The 20727-nt window shown below is 41.9% G+C and overlaps 1 pseudogene; it reads left to right on the top strand.

Moving 5' to 3' along the window:
* The window catches only part of LOC113930521, a 62353-nt pseudogene extending 41867 nt beyond the window's left edge, over positions 1-20486 (top strand).
* Positions 20487-20727: the final 241 nt, after the last annotated feature.

The following is a 20727-nucleotide window of genomic DNA, read 5'->3' as shown; positions in this document are numbered from 1 at the left end:
ACTTAGCAGCAGCCCTGGAGGGAAAACACAGGGAACTCAGGGAGAGAGCAAACCAGGCTCCAGGCAGAGAGAAAGTGTAAAGAAAATAAGCTATCACTCTCCAGTTGGCACGATGACACGGGCTTATTTTCTTAGCGGTTGCTCTGGTGATTACAATTAGCATCTTAATTTATAACAATCTAGTTCGTATTAATATCAACTCAATTGTAACAGTCTACAAAAACTCTGCTCTCATAAAACTGCATTCACTCTCCCTTCCTTTTCGCTTTACGTCTTTACACGGTAAGAGCCCATGAACACAGATTTATAATTACTGCTTTATGGGGCTGTCTTTTAAATCAGATGGGAGAAAAACAAGTTGCAAAGAAAGATACATAGATACTGTCTTTTATGTTTATCTATGGGGCGAGCTTGACTGAGGATCTTTATTTCTTCATGTGGATTCAAGTTACGGTCTAGTGTCCTTCCAGGTCAACTTGAAAAATGCCCTTTAGTATTTCTTGGAAGGCAGGCCGGCCAGTGAAGAATTCTTTGTTTTTATTCATTTGGGAATGTCTTAATTGCTTCTTCTTTTATGGAGTATAGTTTTGATGTATTTAGAATTCTTGGTTGACAGACTCTTTCTTCCAGCACTTTGAATAGGTCATGCCCCTGCCTTCATACAGGTAATATGGCCTCCATGGTCTCTGATGATAAGTCGTTGTTAATCTTATCGGGGACCCCCTTGTTATGGTTTGGATCACTTTTTCTCTTGCTGTCTGCACGATTCTCACTTTGTCTTTATCTTTCAACAGTTTGACTCTGATGCGTCTAGGTGTGGATCTCTTTGAGTTTAATCAAATTAGGTTTTGTTGAGCTTGTTGGGTGTGCATGTTAATGTTTTTCATCACATTTTGCGAGGTTTTTGGCCATTATTTCCTCCAATAGTCTTCCTGCCTTTTGTTCTCTTCTCTTCTTCTGGGACTCTCATTACGCATATGTTGGTACATTTGGTGGTGTCCCACAGGTCTCTGAGGCTCTGTTTATTTTTCATTCTTTTTCCTTTCTGTTCCTCAGACTAGATAATTTCAATAGACCTATCTCCAAGTTCTCTGATCAAATATGCTATTGAGCCCCTCTAGTGAATTTTTCATTTCGGTTACTGTCTTTTTCAACTCCAGAATTTCCATTTGGTTCTTTTTCTTCACTTTAGTTATTTTTTTTAAGTAATCGCTACACCCAACATGGGGCTTGAACTCACGACCCCGTGACCAAGAGCCACATGCTCTACAGACTGAGCCAGTCAGGTGTCCCCATTTGGTTCTTTTTTTATGAATCAAAGTATAGTTGACACACAACATTACACTAGTTTCAGGTGTACAACATAGTGATTCGACAACTCTGTATGTTATACTGTGCTCACAAGCGTAGCTACCATCTGTCACCATACAGTGCTATTACAACACCATAGAGCAGGGCGTCTGGCTGGCTCCGTCGTTAAGCGTCTGCCTTTGGCTCAGGTCATGATCCCAGCGTCCTGGGATCGAGCCCCACAACCGGCTCCCTGCTCGGCGGGAAGCCTGCTTCTCCCTCTCCTACTCCCCCTGCTTGTGTTCCCTCTCTCGCTGTGTCTCTCTCTGTCAAATAAATAAATAAAATCTTAAAAAAGAAAAACCACCAACACCATAGAGTATATTCACTATGCTGTACCTTTCATCCCCATGACTTATTCTTTCTGTAAATAGAATAAATAGCTCCCATTCCCTTTCACCCATTTTGCCCATCCCCCAACTCCCTTCCATCTGGCAACAGTCTGTTCTCTGTATTTATGGACCTGTTCCTGCTGTTTCTTTGTTCATTTGTTTTGTTTTTTTAGATTCTTCATGTAAGTGAAATCATTTGGTATTTGTCTCTGTCTGACTTATTTCACTTAACATAATATCCTCTAGTTCATCCAGGTCATCACAAATGTCAAGATCTCATTCTCTTTTTCCATTTGGTTCTTTTTATCATTCTTGTCTCTTCGTTAATGTGCTCTATTTAATGAGACATCATTCTTATACTTTCTTTTAGATCTTCTGACATATTTTACTCCAGTTCTTTGAACATATTGTAAGTGACTGAGTTAAAATCTTTGTCTAGTAAGTCTAATGTCTGGGTTTCCTCAGTGACAGTTTCAGTTTAATGCTTTTTATCCTGTGTATGGGCCATGGTTTCTCATTTCTTTGCTTATCTTGTAATATTTTGCTGAAAACTGGGCATTTTAAGTAATATAAAAACTTTGGAAATCAAATTCTCTCCCCTCCCCAGAGGGAGTTGTTGTTGCTGTCTCTTGTAATTGTTGTTGCTTGTTTAGTGATTTTTCTGAAGTTATTCTTTTAAGTCTGTATTCTTTGTCATGTGTGACCATTAAAAATCTCTGCTCAGTTGGCTTGGTGGTCAGTTACCCATTCAACAGGAATTTCTTTAAACTACCGAAACCAACAAGTCTACCAATCTTTGCTGAAGGGCTGTGTGTGTGATAAGGTCCACATTCAATGCTCCAGTAAGCAGTTTAAAACTTTGCCTTACTGTTCACTTTCTGCTTTTGCAGAGCCTCAAGTCAACCAGTGGTGAGAGCTTAGGGCCTTCTCGGGTCTTTCCTGAGTATGTAAATAACCCTGAGCATGCACATGGCCCTCTAGATTCCCAGGAATATATCAGAGAGCTTTTCAAAACCTCATTCCCTAACTTGATTTTAAAAGTTTTTAGTTAGCTTGTTGCTTTCTACAACTGTTATCACCTTCCCAGACAGCCAGGAAGTTAAACAATTTCCTCACAAATTGCTTTTGACAAATGCCTCATGGGGAAAAGTTTTTCACACTAAATAAGCTCTGAGTCAGGTCAAATACAGACACACTTGCAAGTGGGATCTTCCAGGGAGCCACCAGACAGATCATTCGTGGGGAATGAGTCTTTGAAAGAGCTCCATACTGGTTTTGCTCCCTCTGTTGGCTGCCAAGATGAGAAGGTCAGCTGTTGTTTTTCAAGGCTACCAGGGAGCTGGAGAGTTGGGGACAAGACTAAAGCAAGTTAAGAGGCCACAAACCTCACTGTTCTCACCTAGCCAGGCATTTTTTTCTTATAGAAACACTCCCTGATTGCTGCAAATATTTGGTTAACTTCCAAAGTCCTGAAAAAAATTAATTCTGACTTTTTTCTAGCACTTTCATTTTATTAATGTTTACCAGTCTCTCCCATAATCCTTTGTTGTTGTTGTTTTTCTACACAGATTTTTTTAAATTTCCTTAATAATCCCCTTTTCTCCCCCATCCTCCCACCAACCTCCCCTCTGGTAACCATCAGTTTGTTCTCCATAGTTAAGAGTCTGTTTCTTGGTTTGCCTCTCTCTCTTTTTTTCCTCTGCTCATTTGTTTTGTTTCTTAAATTCCACATGAGTGGAAAATCATACGGTATTAGGTTTTCTCTGACTTATTTCACTTAGCATTATACTCTCTAGCTCCATCCATGTCGCCGCAAATGGCAAGATTTCATTCTTTTTTATGGCTGAGTAACATTCCTCTGTGTGTGTGTACCACATCTGACATTTTTTGACAGTTTTCTTATTCATTGATGCAGGAGGGTCATTTCAGAGGTCCTCACTCTTCCATTTTCACTGGTATCACTCTCTCAAGGATCACTTTGGGACTTTTTTCCACACACTTTTGTGGGACATAAACTGGGTGACAGAAATTATCATGGCTTTTGTGAAGTTGAGGCATCTAGTTTTATAAATGGGCTACCAGCAATGTTCTCAAAACTGTAGGGTCACGCATACACCTGAAGGACAGGACCAGAGGCAGAGAGCAGCAAAGACCAGTGAAGAAAGATCTAGTGTGAAGAGGGCAGGTTCTTCTTCACCAATGTTTCTCAAACATTGCAGACTGATAAGCAGAGGTGCCCACTTGAGTCGGACCTCTAAATTTATATTTAAGCAGCCTTCCATTGCCAAAAAGGAAAGGATCAGTCACGATCCGTTTACCTTAAAATGACCACCCCATTTTTTTCCTTTTTAATACAGGCAAACTTCTGGGAAAATATTTCTGTAAAGGCAGAAACACAGTTACTCAGTCTCAACCTATCAAAAAGAGAGAAGTGGTGTTGTGAACTGAATTAGGTGACTCCCAAATTCATATGTTGAATCAGTAACCCCCCAATGTGACTTCTTTGGATATAAGACCTTTAAAGAAGTAATTAGGGTTAAAGGAGGTCATGAGCATGGGGCCCCAATCCAATAGGACTGGTGTCCTTATAAGAAGAGGAGGAGACACCAGGAGTACATGCCCACAAAGAAAAGGTCATGTCGAGGACACAGCGAGAAGATGGTCCATCTGCAGGCCAAGGAGAGAGGCCTCAGGAGAAACCAACCCTGCTGACACTTTGATCTTGGACTTCCAGCTTGCAGTATTGTGAGAAAATACATTTCTGTTTTTTCAGCCACTTCATCCATGGCATTTTGTTACGGCAGCCCTAGTACCAGTGGTAGCCTTGATGGGATCCTGAAACAGGAAGTGGATATTAGGGGAAAAGTCAACGAAATCCAAATAAAGTGCGGAGTTCAGCTAATAGTAATGTATCAATTTTGGTTCATTATGACAAATGGGCCAGAGCAATGTCAGATGCTTACAACAGTGGAAACCGGGTGTGAGCTACAAAGGAGTTCCCTGTACTTTCTTTGTAACTTCTCTGTGCATCTGAAACTATTTTAAAATTAAAAGTTTATTTTAACAAAAAACAGAGAAAGGAGAGCTATCCAAAGCCCTCAGGTGCAGGGCAGCAGAGGTTCTAGACTTCGCAGGGCAGCAACATTTCCTCCACCACTACTTCCTCTCCATAGACATACACCAGAGCTCCCCCTAATTCTCCTTTTGGGCTGCCTTCCAGCAGGGGAAGCAAGGTGTGGGTCACTCCTGATCCAGCCCCCTTGCAGCCACTGCATGGTTGTTTCTATCAGAAATGGATTATGCTGTGGGGAGATGGAAAATCTGATGGTGTTTCCAGTCCCCAAGCTCTGTGAAAGCACTAAGGCAGCTGTTCTGTTCCAGTCTCTCACGAGGAGAGGAAGCAAGGTTGCCAAAACTCACAGGCCCAGGGGCAGTAGAGGGCTATGAAGGAAATGCTGGTATTAACAGGGAAAACGTTACAGACTAGCTTCTCTCTTGCTCCAAGTCAACATAGATAGCATCACTCTTTGTGTACCTGTCCCCCCAAAAATCTCCTTCTGCAAACCTTTCATTCTACCAATTAAGGCAAGATTCGGTCGTGCCCAATTCTCTTCTCTATAGATACTTCTTGCATGTGACCACAGAACAGCAAGGGAAAGGAGGCCATCAGGAACTCCAGGCCCCTGGTACTATAATCAAGCGATTTGATGGGATCCACAGCATGAGAAGCCCGCGAAGGAGCTGGTGTAAACAGGGCAGCTCAGCTCTCGCCCCTCTTCTGCCCCACTGGGGACTAATGCCAGAGGCCCCCACCAGGGCCTCCCACTTTTTCTCCCTTTGGACTAACTCCCATCCCAGTGAACAAGTCTGGAAACTTTTAGGAGCCACCACCCCCCACTCTCCCCCTGAAGAGCAAGATGGGGAGAAGACATTAGTCACCACGAGCTCCTTGCCTGGACAGAGGCACTGACACAGCAGAAAGGAAATCGACAGGAGCTTGAGGCACAGAGCAGCACTGACCTGTGCGGCCGGAGCTACTGTGAACAGGTCAGCAAAGTCCCCTGTTCCTTTGTCCCTGCTGCTTTTACTGTGGAGAAAGCTGTTAACCTGTGTCTCAGTTAGGTGTTACCAGACAGCACCCCTCTGGTCCCCTTCCATTCCTGCAAGGGAAGCAAAGGTCATTCTTGACCTGTTCCTCCTATAGTCTCTCCCTTGGGCATAATTAAAGCTGGGAGAGGAAAGACATTAAGGAACTGTGGTCCTTTAGCTTTATAAAGCTCCATGACTCCAACAGCATAGAACAAACAAGATTTTAGGCATGGCAGGAGAGTAGCACATGAAATTTCTAGTCTTTACAGGTCGTTTTCTAAATAGCTGTAAAGAAAAGACCAGTAGCAGTGAGCCTCAGATCCGCGTCGAAGTCCACGCAGTCGTGCTGCTAAGCGGCCCGCAACACAGGACTGCCTCCCTGGGCTCACGCCACTTCCAGAAGCAGGCCGGGCCAGCTTGAATCCGTTAACCAGGAAGGAAGAACGAACACTTACTTGGGTTTGCCTAACAAAGCGCGACGGGAAGCCATCTCCTGGGTGAGGTGGGCTTTGGCGTAGGAAAGGCCAGTTGAACGGTGACCCCCCCACCCCAAGCCGAAGCCAAGCCTTTCCTAACTGCCCCCTGCTGCTGCGGGGGCGGGGGGGGGGGCGTGGGCTCTCCCCCAGGGATGGAGACGGGCTGGGTCCCCTTGCTTTTACACACCCGAGGTGGTACAGAGAGTCATTTACCACAGCATTCTGCAGGAAAGAAAGCGGATAGTGTGAAATCTGAGGAATAACATCTATAACTAACAAAGGGAAGAAAATGTGAATTGAAGCATAATTACCAATTTACAATGCCGTAGCAGTTTCTAGATGCTATACTTAGCAGAAGCCCACAGTCCGCTCTTTATAATTATTTGTATGCATCATCCAGACCTTCAAACTATCTGTATTATCCACAATTATTATCTCAGCTCATCTACACGTTCAGTTTCCCAGGAGGTGAAAAAAACCTCTCCTGATACTTAGTTTATGAATTCTGGGGAATCTGACCGGGGGAGATGTGGAAAAGCAAACAATTGGTAAGGCATATAATTATCTCTTTCAAAGGAAACATTCACCTCCAGCTGGCCTACTTGTGTAGGTTCTAATGCCTGAAAAGAGAATTAATTAACCCAAGCAGGTCTCCAGTGCCTGCATGTCCTCCTTCAAGCCTATTTACAAACCTGCTTAGAAATGCTGGGCTTTTGCAAGCAGAGAGTTCACTTAGAAATACAGCTGCACATGGAATTCTTTGAAAATGGAAATGGAAAATTCTGAACAGGAATAACTTGACATTTGATTCTGGAACAATGGTAAAATGTCAACATCTGCCATGAAAATATAGAACCATAAAATAATGAAAAGGGTCCTTTCAGTTTTTTAAATCTGTAGCACTGTTTGGGTTTGGTTGTTTTACAAAGCTCTCTGCGGTTATCACTTGGCTTCGACAAACTTACATTAAAGTAATATTATTTAAGTGACTGATTAATTAAACAGGCACACTGTAGACTTTTAATTTTATTGGAACATAGTAGTAGCCTCATTCTGTCAGAGGTGTGGTCCATCCAGGCCAGAAGTCTCTTTTATCCATGCACCAAAAGCTAGGTTGTTTGACAGCATATCATCCTCTGTTTAGTGATCTTTTTAAAGATCTGGAATGTCAAACATCCCAAATTCTGTTAAAAATCCATTTTAATGTTATCACTTATAATTATACTTAAATCTTTTTAAAACTTATTTACAATAGGAACCTGTACCAGCTCTTGAATGACTAATTAATCCTTGAGTTTGCTGCCTGTTGTGTAAAGTAGCACCTCCAGCATTTCTTTCTGTTTTAAACTTTTTAATTGTGGTTTAAAAAAAACACACACACAACAGGGGCGCCTGGGTGACTCAGTCGGTTGAGCGTCCAACTCTTGATTTCGGCTCAGGGCGTGATCTCAGGGTCGTGGGATTGAGCCCTGCCCCTGTGTCAGGCTCCCCACTCAGCAGGGAGTCTGCTTGTCTCCCTCTCCCTAAGCCCCTCCCCCTCCCTCCCTCTCCCTAAGCCCCTCCCCCTCCCTCCCTCTCCCTCTGTACCCCCCCATGCACGCATGCATATGCACTCTTTCTAAAATAAATAAATCTTAAAAAAAAAACCCACAACATAAAATTCACCATCTCAACCCTTCTAAGTGCACTGTTCAGCAGCATTAAGTATATTCACCTTGTTGTGCAATCAATCTCTAGAACTTTTTCATCTTGCAAAACTGAAATTCTATTCCCCATTTCCCCCCTCCCCTCCGCCCCTGGCAACCACCCTTCTACTTTGTTGCTATGAATCTGACTACTTTAGATACCTCATACAGATGGAATCATACTGCATATGTTTGTCTTCTTGTGAAGACAAGAACTCTTGTCTTATTTTCACTTAGCATAATGACCTCGAAGTTCACTCATGTGCAGCATGTGACAGGAATTCCTTCCTTTTTTAAAAATTAAGCTTATTATTTTAATTCCAGTAGAGTTCACATACAGTGTTGTATTAGTTTCAGGTGTACAATATTGTTCAAGGATTTCCTTCCTTTCTAAGGCTGAATAATAGTCCACTGTATGTAGGGCGCCTGGGTGGCTCAGTCGTTAAGCGTCTGCCTTTGGCTCAGGTCATGGTCCCAGGGTCCTGGGATTGAGCCCCACATCGGGCCCCCTGCTTGGCGGGAAGCCTGCTTCTCCCTCTCCCATTCCCCCTGCTTGTGTTCCCTCTCTCACTGTCTCTCTCTCTGTCAAATAAATAAAATCTTAAAAAAAATAGTCCACTGTATGTATAGGCCATATTTTTTTAATTGATGGACATTTGTGTTGCTTCTGCCTCTTGGCTATTGTGAATAATGCTGCTATGACCATGAGCATGCAAATATTTCTGCAAGATCCTGCTTTCAGTTTTTCTGGGTCTATACCCAGGCGTGGGATTGCTGGGTCATATAGTAATTCTATTTTTAATTTTTTGAGGAACCACCATATCATCTTCAATAGCAGCCATACCATTTTGTGCTCCTATCAACGGTGCGTAAAGGTCCCAATTCTCTGTAGCTTTGTCAATGCATGTTAGTTTCTGTTTTTTTGATAGTGGCCATCCTGATAGATGTGAAGTGGTATCTCATTGTGGTTTTCATTCACATGTCCCTAATGACTAATGATGTTGAGCATCTTTTCATATGCTTGTTGGCCATTTGTATGTCATCTTTGAGACATGTTTATTCAAATTCTTTGTCCATTTTTAAACGGTGTTGTTTCTCTGCTGTTCAGTTGTAGGAGTTCTTTATATATTCTGGATAGGAGCCCCATATTAGATATATGATTTGCAAATGCTTCCTACCATCCTGTAGGTTACTTTTTCACTCTGCTGATTGTGTCCTTTGGTACACAGTGGTTTTTAATTTTGAGAGAGTAAGATTTTTTTATTTTTACTTTCCCTTTTGCCCATATGCTTGCCAACACTTTTCTTTTTTTATAACAGCCATCCTAACAGGTATGAGGTGATATCTCATTGTGGTTTTGATTTGCATTACCCTGATGATGAGTGATGTTGAGCATCTTTTTTTGGCCATTTGTATGTTTTCTTTGGAAAAATATCTCTTCAGGTCCTTTCCCCATTTTTTAACTAAGTTATTTGGGGTTTTTTGTTATTGAGTTGTAGGAGTTCCTTACACATTTTGGATATTAATCCTTTGTCAGATGCATAGCCTGCAAATATTTTTCTCCCGATCCATAGGTTGTCTTTTATTTTGTCGACTGTTTCATTTGCTCTACAGAGCTTTTTAGTTTTACATAGTCCCACTTGTCTAGTTACGCTTTTGTTGGCTGTACTTTTGGTGTCATATCCAAGAAATTATTGCCAAGACCAATGTCAAGGTTTTCCTCTATTTTTTCTTCAAGGAGTTCTATAATTTCAGGTCTTATTTAAGTCTTCGACTTAGTTTTAGTTTGTTTTTTTTTTATTATGTAAGGCAAGGGTCTAATTTCATTCTTTTGCATGTGGATATCCAGTTTTCCCAGCACTGTTTGTTGAAGAGACTGTCCTTTCCTCATTGAATGGTCTCGGCTGACTTGCTGAAGATCATTTGACTTATATGCATGGGTTCCTGGGCTCTATTCTCTTTCATTGTTCTACATGTCTGGTTGTTTTTACATGTCTGTTTTCATGCCAGTACCATACTGTTTCAATTACTATCAGTTCATAATACATTTTGAAATCAGGAAGTACGAGGTCTACAACTTTGTTCTTCTTGCTGAAAATTGCTTTAGTTATTTAGAGTCTTTTGTGGATTTTAGGACTGTTTTCCTATTTTTGTAAAAAATGATAACGGGAGGGGTACCTGGGTGCTCAGTCAGTTAAGCGTCTGACTTCAGCTCAGGTCATGATCTCAGGGTCCTGGGATCGAGCCCCACATCTGACTCCATGCTCAGTAGAGAGTCTGCTTGTCTCTCTCCCTCTCCCTCGGCCCCTCCCCCTGCTCACGCACACGTGCTCTCTCTCTCTCTCTCTCTCTCTCTAATAAATAAATAAATTCTTCAAAAAAATGATAATGGGATTGGATGCGTTGAATCTGTAGGTTACTTTGGGTAGCATGGATCTTTTAACAACTAATACTTCTGATCCATGGACATGGGATAACTTTCCATTTATTTGTGTCTGCTTTGATTTCTTTTTTTAGAGATTTATTTATTTTGAGAGAGAGAGTGAGAGCACACAAGCAGGGGGGAAGGGGCAGACAGTGAGGGAGAGAGAATCTCCAGCAGACTCCTCACTGATCATGGAGCCCAACACGGGGCTCAGTCTCACATATGAGCCTGAGATCATGACCTTAGCTGAATCCAAGAGTCAGACACTGAACCGACTAAGCCACCCTGCTTTAATTTCTTTCATCAGTGTTTATAGTTTTATTAATGAATAAATTCTACTGTATGGACATACCACATTTTGTTTATTTACTCATCAGTCGGTGGACATTTTAGTTGGTTCCACGTTTTGGCTATTATGAATAATGCTCCTATGAAAACCCATGTAAAACCTCTTGTTTGGATGTATGCTCTCAATTCGACATTTTAAAGTATATTTACAAGGTTGTACAACCACTTCCTAATTCCAGAACAGTTTTACTCCCCAAAAAGAAATCCCACACCCATGCAGTCACTCCCCAATCTTTATTCCGTCCTCTAGCCTCTGGCAACCACTATTCTATTTTCTGTCTCCATCGATTTGCCTATTCTGGACATTTCATGTAAGTGGAATCATAAAATATTTGCCCTTTTGTGTCTGGCTTCTTTTAATTAGCATAATGATTTCAAGTTTCCCCCATGTTGCAGCACATATAAGAACTTCATTCATTTTTATAGCTGAATAATATTCCATTGTATAAATATATAACATTTTGTTTATCCATTCATCAGTTGAAAGACATTTGGGTTGGTTCCACTTTTTAGCTTTTATGAACAATGCTGCTATGAACATGTGTATGCACTGTTTGGTGTGGACATATGTTTTTGATTCACTTGGGTATTTTCAATATATCTAAGAGTGGTATTGCTGGATCATATGGTCACTTTATGTTCAACTCCCTGAGAAACGTCCAAACGGTTTTCCAATGAAGTTAAACTTTTTATATTCCAACTAGCAATGTATGAGGATTTCAATTTCTTTAAGTCCTTGCCAACACTGGTCACTGTTTTTTTGTATTATAACCACACCAGTGGGTTGAAGTGGTATCTCACTGTGATTCTGATTTGCATTTCCCTACTAATGATGCTGAGCATGTTTTCATGTGTTTAATGACTATTTGTACATCTTTTTTTGAAGAAATTTCTATTCAAATCCTTTTCCCATTATGTCATTGGGTCATTTGTCTTTTTATTGTTGAGCTGTCATTGTTCCTTTTTTTAAGATTTTATTTATTTGAGAGAGAGAGAGAGAGCATGAACACGGGGGAGGGGCAGAGGGAGAGAGAGAAGCAGACTCCCCGCTGAGCAGGGAGCCCGTTGCAGGGCTTGATCCCAGAACCCTGGGATCATGACCTGAGCCAAAGGCAGCAGTTAGCCACAGACGCTTAGCCAACTGAGCCACCCAGGCACCCCGAGTTGTCATTGTTCTTTATATATTCTGTATCCTATGCCCTTATCAGATATATTTGCAAACATTTTCCCATTCTGTAGGTTGTCTTTTCATTTTCTTGATAATACTGTCAATAGCACAAAAGTTTTAAAAATTTTATGTAGTCCAATTTATCTCCTTTTTCTCTAAAGTCTAATTCTTTTAAAATTGTGAAATTGGACCAAAAGTAAAGCAAGAGATGAGGGACACAATCTTGTTATGTTTATACTTTAAGTGAACATATGTATATGAAGTAGTAACTCAGCAAAGAGACCACAAGGAAAGAAAGGAAGCTGTGAACAGTGGGGGTTTGGGTTAGGGAAATGAAATCAACTGTTGGATTCCCTCTTGTAAGTGATAGCTAACAATTTAAATCATTGGCCAAAAGATCAAGGTAGCCTGGATCTTAAATTATTCTAGCATCAGCATCTAAAGGAGTCAGTCTGCAGAGTGAAGTTATGGCAGCAAGGGTCTCCAAACCGGAGTAGATAAACCTGTGAATGAAGTGAAAGTCAGCAACGTGGTTTGGAGTAGTCCATTCAGTTGAGAGTAGAACTGCCATCAGCCACTCAGAATACAGAGAATGGGGGAAAGAGTTAGTGGAAGGAACAGGAGAGAAAGTCCAGGAAATCAAGGCAGAATTCTAGAAGTTCATACTAGCAAAAATGGTACAGGAAAGAGAAAAACATGAGGAATTAAGAAAATAAAGTATTTAGGGTTCATTTCCTATATACCACCGGTGATGGTTAATTTTATATATCAATTTGGCTGAGCCATGGAGCAGCCAGCTATTTGGTCAAACATTACTCTGGGTGTTTCTATGAGGGTATTTTGGCCTGAGATTAATGTTTAAATTAGACCGTGTAAAGCAGATTGCCCTCCATGTGAGTGGACCTCATCCAATCAGCTGAAAACCTGAATAGAATTTATATGCAAACAATAAATCATGGAACACTACATCAAAAACTAATGATGTACTGTATGGTAACTAACATCACATAATAAAATAAAATAAAATAAAATAAAATAAAATAAAATAAAATAAAATAAAATAAAATAAAATAAAATAAAATAAAATAAAATAAAATAAAAAAGGTTTACCCTTCCCCAAGTAAGAGAGAATCCCTCCTGTCTGCCTTTGAGCTGAGACATCAGCTTTTTCCTGCCTTTACTCTAGAACAGAAACATTAGCTCTCTCTGGATCTCAAGCCAATCTTCAGTGTGGAACTATACCATCAGCTTTCCCAAGTCTTCAGCTTGCCAACTTACCCTGCAGATCTTGGGACTTGTCGGCCTCCATAATCAATTGGTTCATATGATTATGGAGGCTGACAAGTCCATACATATCATATTCATGTATATACATACACACCATTGGTTCCATTTCTCTGGAGAACCCTGACCAATACTCCGGGTTCAGGGAAAGCCAGATTCCACTGGTTACTGGAAGCTCCTAAACAGTGTGTTTGCCTTCAGAGTGGCTCATACATTGGATAGGACTGAGCTTTCAAGTTCACATTTCACGTTTCAAAGCATTAATATATGTTACAATATGGTTAGAAAGATAAGGAATGAAAAGTTCTAATACTGAAAGATGACAAACAAGCCTATGGTCACCATATGGATTTCACAGTATATAATAATATCACTTCTCGGCCTTCATTTGCTAGCCTGAAAAATACATGATGCTAGTTATTTAGCATGGCCTCACATAACAATCTTCTTTATTTGCCTGAGTTTCAAAAATGCTCTTCTCTGGACTTTCTGTAGCTCCATCCAGTCCTTTTTCAAGTGAAGAAATCAGAACTTGCAACGGTGTTCTAGGTTCACAAATATCTGGGTTTTGTCGAAGAAGGGGAAACTGTTTGGGTTTTCTTACCAGTCGACTTCTCTGTTTCTTAGCACTTTGTTGGCCTTCCCTCACCACGGTTGTCTCAGATGGGGCTGTGCTCAAAGCCTTCCTGCCATGCCTCTGTAGTGGGGTTAACTCAAACGATAGACAAGAACACGTGATCTGATGAAGGTGTTTGATTTTTGTTTCCTGCTTTCTTTATAATGACTCATCATTCAGATGCTCCCAAGGGAGTGGTCTTCCAGAATCCTTTCATTATACCTTACTTTAAAGGTGACAGCACACTTTTCACCAGAGGGATGCCCGTATTTCTTCATAACTTCAATATGCCTTCTACCTACTTCTTTGTCTACACTAATCAAAAATTGAAGGGAGAAAGCTGGATGATGTATCATGCTGCCCTTCTTTTATGCCAATAGCCTAAGATCCTGTAATGACTTTTGTGAAATCCAAATATGGTACCTAGGAAATCACGACTCTACAGGAAGCTCCTGCTCTCTTTCTTTCCTATATATTCAGTCTTCTGTTTCCACTTCTTTTGAATGAATCAGTCTTTAACATGCAATGAAAATTCTCAAATATGTAGATGCTGACAGTTTTTAAATAATTGCAGCTCTTTGTAAAGAGGCTTTTCTGTTTTTAAAAGTTGGTATTTTTAAACACATCTTAGACACAAACTTGTTTTAAAGAGAGTTACACAGTTTTCTCACAGGAGGAGGGGAATGACAAATTTGTAAATAATGTTTAAGCATCATCTTAAAAAACATCATCTACTACCCCCTTTGGATTTCACTTGTAGGCAAGAGTATACTTTGAAGAGACACCAAGGCACACAGTCTTTCTGCCTGCTGCTGGAAATCCAAAGAAGTGAGTTGCGTTTATATCTCAGCCTTAAGTTGGTAAGTGGAACTATAGAGCCTTATACCATCTGTTTATATTTGTTTAGAAGGAAGTAGTAAGCAATTTTTCAGTGATTTTTAGCATGTTTACAAGGTTGTGCAAACATCACCACTCCCAAATTCTAGAAAATTTTCATTGCCCCAAAAGAAACCCCATACACATTATCAGTCATTCCCCATTCCTCCTTTCTACCAGCCACTTGGCGACCACTAATGCATTTTGTGCCTCCGTGGATTTTCCCATATTGGACTTCATACAAAAGGACATTTACAATATGTGGTCTTTCTCACTGGCTCTTTTCATGCAGCATAATGTTTTCCAGGTACATCAATGTTGTAGAAGGTATCAGTACCTCGTTACTTTTTATTGCCCAATACTATTCCACTGTATGAATGTACCATATTTTATTTGCCCATTTATCAGTTGATGGACATTTGAGTTGTCTCCACCTTTTGGCTATTATGAATAATGCTATGAACGTTTGTGTACAGGCATTTGTGTGGATATTAGTTTTCATTTCTCTTGGTAATAGACCTAGGAGTGGAATTACTGCATCTTGTGATAACTCTATGTTTAACCATTTCAGGAATTGCCAGACTGTATTCCAGAGTGGTTGGACCACATTACATTACCACTAACATGGTTAAGTGTTCCTATTTCACCAACACTTGTCATTGTCTGTCTGTCTGTCTGCCTATCTACCTATCTAATATATATCTCCTAGCCATTATAGCCAGAATAGTGGGTATCATTTTATTTTGATTTGCATTTCCCAAATGATTAATGATGCTGAATACCTTTTCATGTGTTTATTAGCCATTCGTGTATCATCTTTTGGGAAGGGTACATTCAAATCTATTGCCCATTTTCTAACTGGGGTATCCTTTTATTGTTGAGCTGTAAGGGTTCCTTATATATTCTGTATGCAAGACATCATATATGTGATTTGCAAATATTTTCTTCTAATCTATGGGTTGTCTTATCTCAAGAGTCAGATGCTTAACCAACTGAGCCACCCAGGCACCCCATTAATTTTTTAACTTTAATGAAATCCAAATTATCTGTTTTTTCTTTTGTTGTTCATGCTTTAGGTGTCATATCTAAGAAGTGCCTAAATTGGGGCACCTGGCTGGCTCGGTCAATGGAGCATGCGACTCCTGATCTCAGGATTGTGAGTTCGAGCCCCATGTTGGATAGAGAGATTGCTTAAAAATAAAATATTTTTAAAAAGTGCCTAAATTGCCCAACCTAGGTCATAAAGATTTATACCTATTTTCATTCTAAGAATTTTATAGTTTCAGGTCTTTGAACCATTTTGAATTCATTTTTTGTATGTGGTGTAAGGTAAGGATTTAACTTCATTCTTTTGCATATGGATATCCAATTGTCCAAGCACATTTTTTTGGTGAAAAGACTACTCTTTCCCCTTGAATGGTTATAGCACTCTTGTTGAAAATCAATTGACCATAGATGTGACGGTTTATTTCTGGACTTTCTATCCTACGCCATTGATCTATATAGACCCGCATCACACTATCTTGATTAATATGGTTTAGCAGTAAGTTTTTAAGTCAGGAAGTATAAAGTCTATATTCTCTGTCATTCTGATCCTTCCCACGGCTGCTAAGGTGCTGGTTTTCACTGTGATTGTGGGCTGTCGACTTTCAAGGCTACCACAGAGCTGGGGAGAGAGTATGGGAATAGGGGAAGTTCTAATGACACAAAGTTCACTGTTCTTACCGAGATTAAACCATTTTTCTTGAAGAAATGCTCTCTTGATTTTTGCAAGCTTTTAGTTAATTTCTAGAGTTCTGGAAAAGTTGCTTTTACATTTTTTGGCTAGTATTCATTGCCTTTTCTTTTTTAGAGCGAGAGAGAGAGCAAGAGCGAGTGAGAGGGAGGGGGAGAGAGAGAAGCTGAAGCAGGCTCCATGCCCAACACAGAGCTTGACACGGGCCTTGATCTCATGACCCTGAGGTCATGACCTGAGCCAAAATCAAAAGTCAGACATCCAACCGACTGAGCCACCCAGGTGCCCCCTCATTGCTTTTATGGAGGAGAGGTTTCTCAGAGTTCCTTACCCCCCCATTCTTGACATCATCTAGATCTGAGCTTTTAGCCTCCACTACTTTCTCTTCCTTTGCACCAAATGTTGTTGGACCAACTTGTGCTGTTTCCTAGGAATTAAGTAGATAACAATATCACAAATTACCATGTACACTATAAGCCAGCATAAAACTGTTGGGATTTCCAGGAGATTAAGCTATGTGAGCCAGGATCCTTGTCTTTTTATGTTTTAATGTATCGCTTATCTGTGAAGCACAGTGTTAAAATGGGAATATTTGTCTCCAAATTGCTGCTGGAAAATATATGTGACAAATACCCATCATTCCTGTTATGAGCAAAATGTTTCTGTTTCCTGAAAATGTATATGCTGAAACCCTAATCCCAATGTGATGGTACTTGGAGACAGAGCCTTTGGGAAGTGATTGGGTCATGAATGGGACTAATGTTCTTATAAGAGGAGACCAGAGAGCTAGATAGTTCTCTTTCTATCAAGTGAGGATACAGCAAGCAGTTGGCCATCTACAACTAAGAAGAGGGCTCTCACCAGAACCCGACCATGCTGGTATCATGATTTCCAATTTCCAACCTTTAGAACTGTGAGAAAGGAATGTATGTTGTTTAAGTTACTTTGTCTAGGATCATTTGTTATAGCCAACTAAGGCAATTCTAAAAAGAAATATCAATTTATCCAATGAAGGACATGCTTAGTGCATTGTAAAATAGCCCATTACCAGCCTCTGGTCTATTCAAGAGAAGAAAAGAGTGATCAGGAAGGGTAACCAATGAGTGAGGATTACTTAGAAGATTGTCATAATGCTGTGCATTTCTCTCCCCACTCTCACGATCTTCAAACTAAATTAAAGGGGCTTCAAGAGAACTACTCTGAGCTTGATATATATTCTCTAGAGTTTGGACAACAGTTGATATGTGTCCTTTGAAAATCAGAAGGCCCAAGGAGTGGCGATTGAGGTTTACCTAAAATAATAGATTTAAAGACTGGTTGGAGTTGTCTATGACTGTCGAGCAAAGACAGCGGATTGCAGTGGATGTAGTCTGAACTTCAAGTATTTGGTGGGGCAAAAGTACAGAGTGTTTACCATGGGACAGAAGGGGTCTTAAGGAAGATACCCAGGCTTGAATTTTCTTGAAAGGCACCTGCTGAAGAGGTATGCATGCTAAGACAAGGTGATCTTAACCATCAGAATCTAGGTGGGGTGCGCAGCCAGCCAAAGTTGGAAGCTGAGGGGAAGAAGAGCAAGCAAAGAATAACGGCATCATTGGCAAAAACTGAGACAATGAGGGCGCCTGGGTGGCTCAGTTGGTTAAGCGACTGCCTTCGGCTCAGGTCATGATCCTGGAGTCCCGGAATCGAGTCCCACATTGGGCTCCCTGCTCAGCAGGGAGTCTGCTTCTCCCTCTGACCCTCTTCCCTCTCGTGCTCTCTGGCTCTCATTCTCTCTCTCAAATAAATAAATAAAATCTTTAAAAAAAAAAAAACTGAGACAATGAGAGAGAAAGCTGGTAGGAGAGAGAGAACTTTTGAGTTTGAGTTGAGACATCATTTGTGATATTTATTTTTTATTGTTATGTTAATCACCATACATTACATCATTAGTTTTTGATGTAGTGTTCCATGATTCATTGTTTGTGCATAACACCCAGTGCCCCACGCAGAATGTGCCCTCTTTAATACCCATCACCAGGCTAAGCCATCCCCCCACCCCCCTCCCCTCTAGAACCCTCAGTTTGTTTTTCAGAGTCCATTGTCTTTCTCATTTGTGGTATTTAGTATCCTAATGATTATTTAACATTGGTTAAAAGATATCTCTGCAAAATTCTTGCAGAGTTATATTTAGTATTTCCAAAATATTTTAGGGAACTTGGCAATATTTTCATTGGGCCTGGGATGCTTCAGTAAAATGAGGAAGAGAAAACCTAAATTCTTTTTTTTTAAGATTTTATTTTTAGGGGGGCCTGGGTGGCTCACTCAGTTAAGTGTCTGCCTTCGGCTCAGGTCATGATCCCAGGGTCCTGGGATTAAGCCCTGCATCAGGTTCCTGCTCAGTGGAGAGCCTGCTCCTCCCTCTTCCTCTGCCTGCCACTCCCCCTGCTTGTTCTTTCTCTCTCTATCTCTTTCAAATAAATAAATAAAATCTTAGAAAAAAAGATTTTAAGTAACCTCTACTCCCAACATGGGGCTCAAACTTACAACCCCAAAATCAAGAGTCGCATGCTCTACTGACTGAGCTGACAGGCACCCCTAGAAAGCCTAAATTCTAATACCAGTTCCATCATTATGTCATATGGGATGTTAGCCACTTTGTGCCTCAGTTTCCTCGCTATAAAATGCAGAAAATAGCTTCTCTCCTCATCTCACATGGTTACATGATGATGAAAGAGAATACAGGACAATTTATGTTAAATTTATTTGACAAGAATAAGTGCAAGATTTATTCCAAATCTATTTCTCATAATTAGTACATACCAGTAATCTAGCAAAGATAGGGCAGGAGACAATGTGTCCTTTGTGTCCCAGGACGTCATCCAGCAGTTCATGGAGATGGGGCCCAAGGTGCTGGCCACGTAGACCATCAACCCCATGTCCTTTGCTGTGCACCAGGAGGCCCTGCTCTCCATCTACACGTAGACACAGGCCAGCTCCGCTTCCCAGGGCTCTGCCTCTGTTGCCAAATTACTACCCAACCTGTGCACACACGCAATGTACAACCTTCTGTTCTTTGCTCCTGGAAGGGCAAGTTCAACTACCAGGGAACCAAGCACTGATTGGAAGACAACGTGAACCGCACAGATTCCAGCATATTCAGTACAATGTGGCCTTTGTCCTCTGACACCGTGGTCCAGGCGGACAGCCTCTATCTTCACACGTCCTAGCCACCTTGCAAGGAGACGCTGCAACATGCCTTCCTGCCTGAGCTGGAGACAGTGGCCGCCAGGTCCCGGAGCTGCAGGAACCCGTGGTGCACAAGATCAACCCCGCTGAGGACATCCTGACCTGGGAGCATGAGCACTGCACCATTCTCTGGCTGTCTGCCTTCACCCTGGCCCACCTGGAGAGCCGCCGTGACAGCCAGTGCAGCAGCAGCATGGACGTGAGGTCTCTGGTCAATTCTAAAACTCTGACCGGCAACTTGAGGCTCATCACAGAAGCCCTGACCTGAGTCATTTACAACCTGACCGCGAAGGGAACCCCTGAGACATGCCAGTCTTCCTGGAGCAGATGATCCAGCAGGAACAGCTAGACCTGGCAATGGGCTGGCCCACCAGCCAGCCGCAGGCCACCCAGCTGTGGGACAAATCCTGCACGTTCCTCAGCATGCCGGAACACTAGCTGAGTCACTACCTGAAGGAGGGGAAGCAGCACCACATCAAAGCCGATACACAGGACCCCAAGTTTGTCTTCCATGACCAGCTGAAGCAGGTGATGAGTGCCTACAGGGTCAAGCCAGCCATTTTCTACATGCTCCTGGCCATCTGCATTGATGCCTACCTCGGGCTGGCCTACACGGCAGTCCAGGTGAGCAGGTGGGAGCTCAGGTGGGAGGCAAGGCCTCTGTGCGAGAGTCAACCTGGCCAGGTGAGTCCTCGGCATCCCCTACCCGCCCCCCGTCCTGCCTAGAAGCAGGTGACCCCACAGGTGGCCCTCAGGCCTTCCTTGAGGCAGGGTTTGCCCCTGACCTCACTCAAACCATCCTGTTGCCCCCCAGCACTTCGACCTCCTGTACAAAACAGTTCAGGGACTGCTCCCAAAGGCCAAGATGCAGTGACGGGGCCACACACCAGCGCCCGGAGCTTTCCACCTGCCACCCCTCTCTGCTCCACCCGGCGGGAAGCAGGGCTTCACCCCTTACTGAGAGGCCCCCGCCTGGAATTACAGAGCTTTTCTGTGTTGCTCCTGAGGACTTGGGGGACTCTTTCTCCTTTTCGTCTTTTGAATTCCCTTGGAGGAGCATTTAGGTAGAAGTCCCAGGGCCAGGCCATGGACTTGGGAACAAGCCTGCCAGTGAG

The sequence above is a fragment of the Zalophus californianus genome, chromosome X, assembly GCF_009762305.2.
Source record: "Zalophus californianus isolate mZalCal1 chromosome X, mZalCal1.pri.v2, whole genome shotgun sequence".
Lineage (NCBI taxonomy): Eukaryota > Metazoa > Chordata > Mammalia > Carnivora > Otariidae > Zalophus > Zalophus californianus.
The sequence above is the reverse complement of the archived record's forward strand: the minus strand, read 5'-3'. Positions and strand labels throughout refer to the sequence as shown.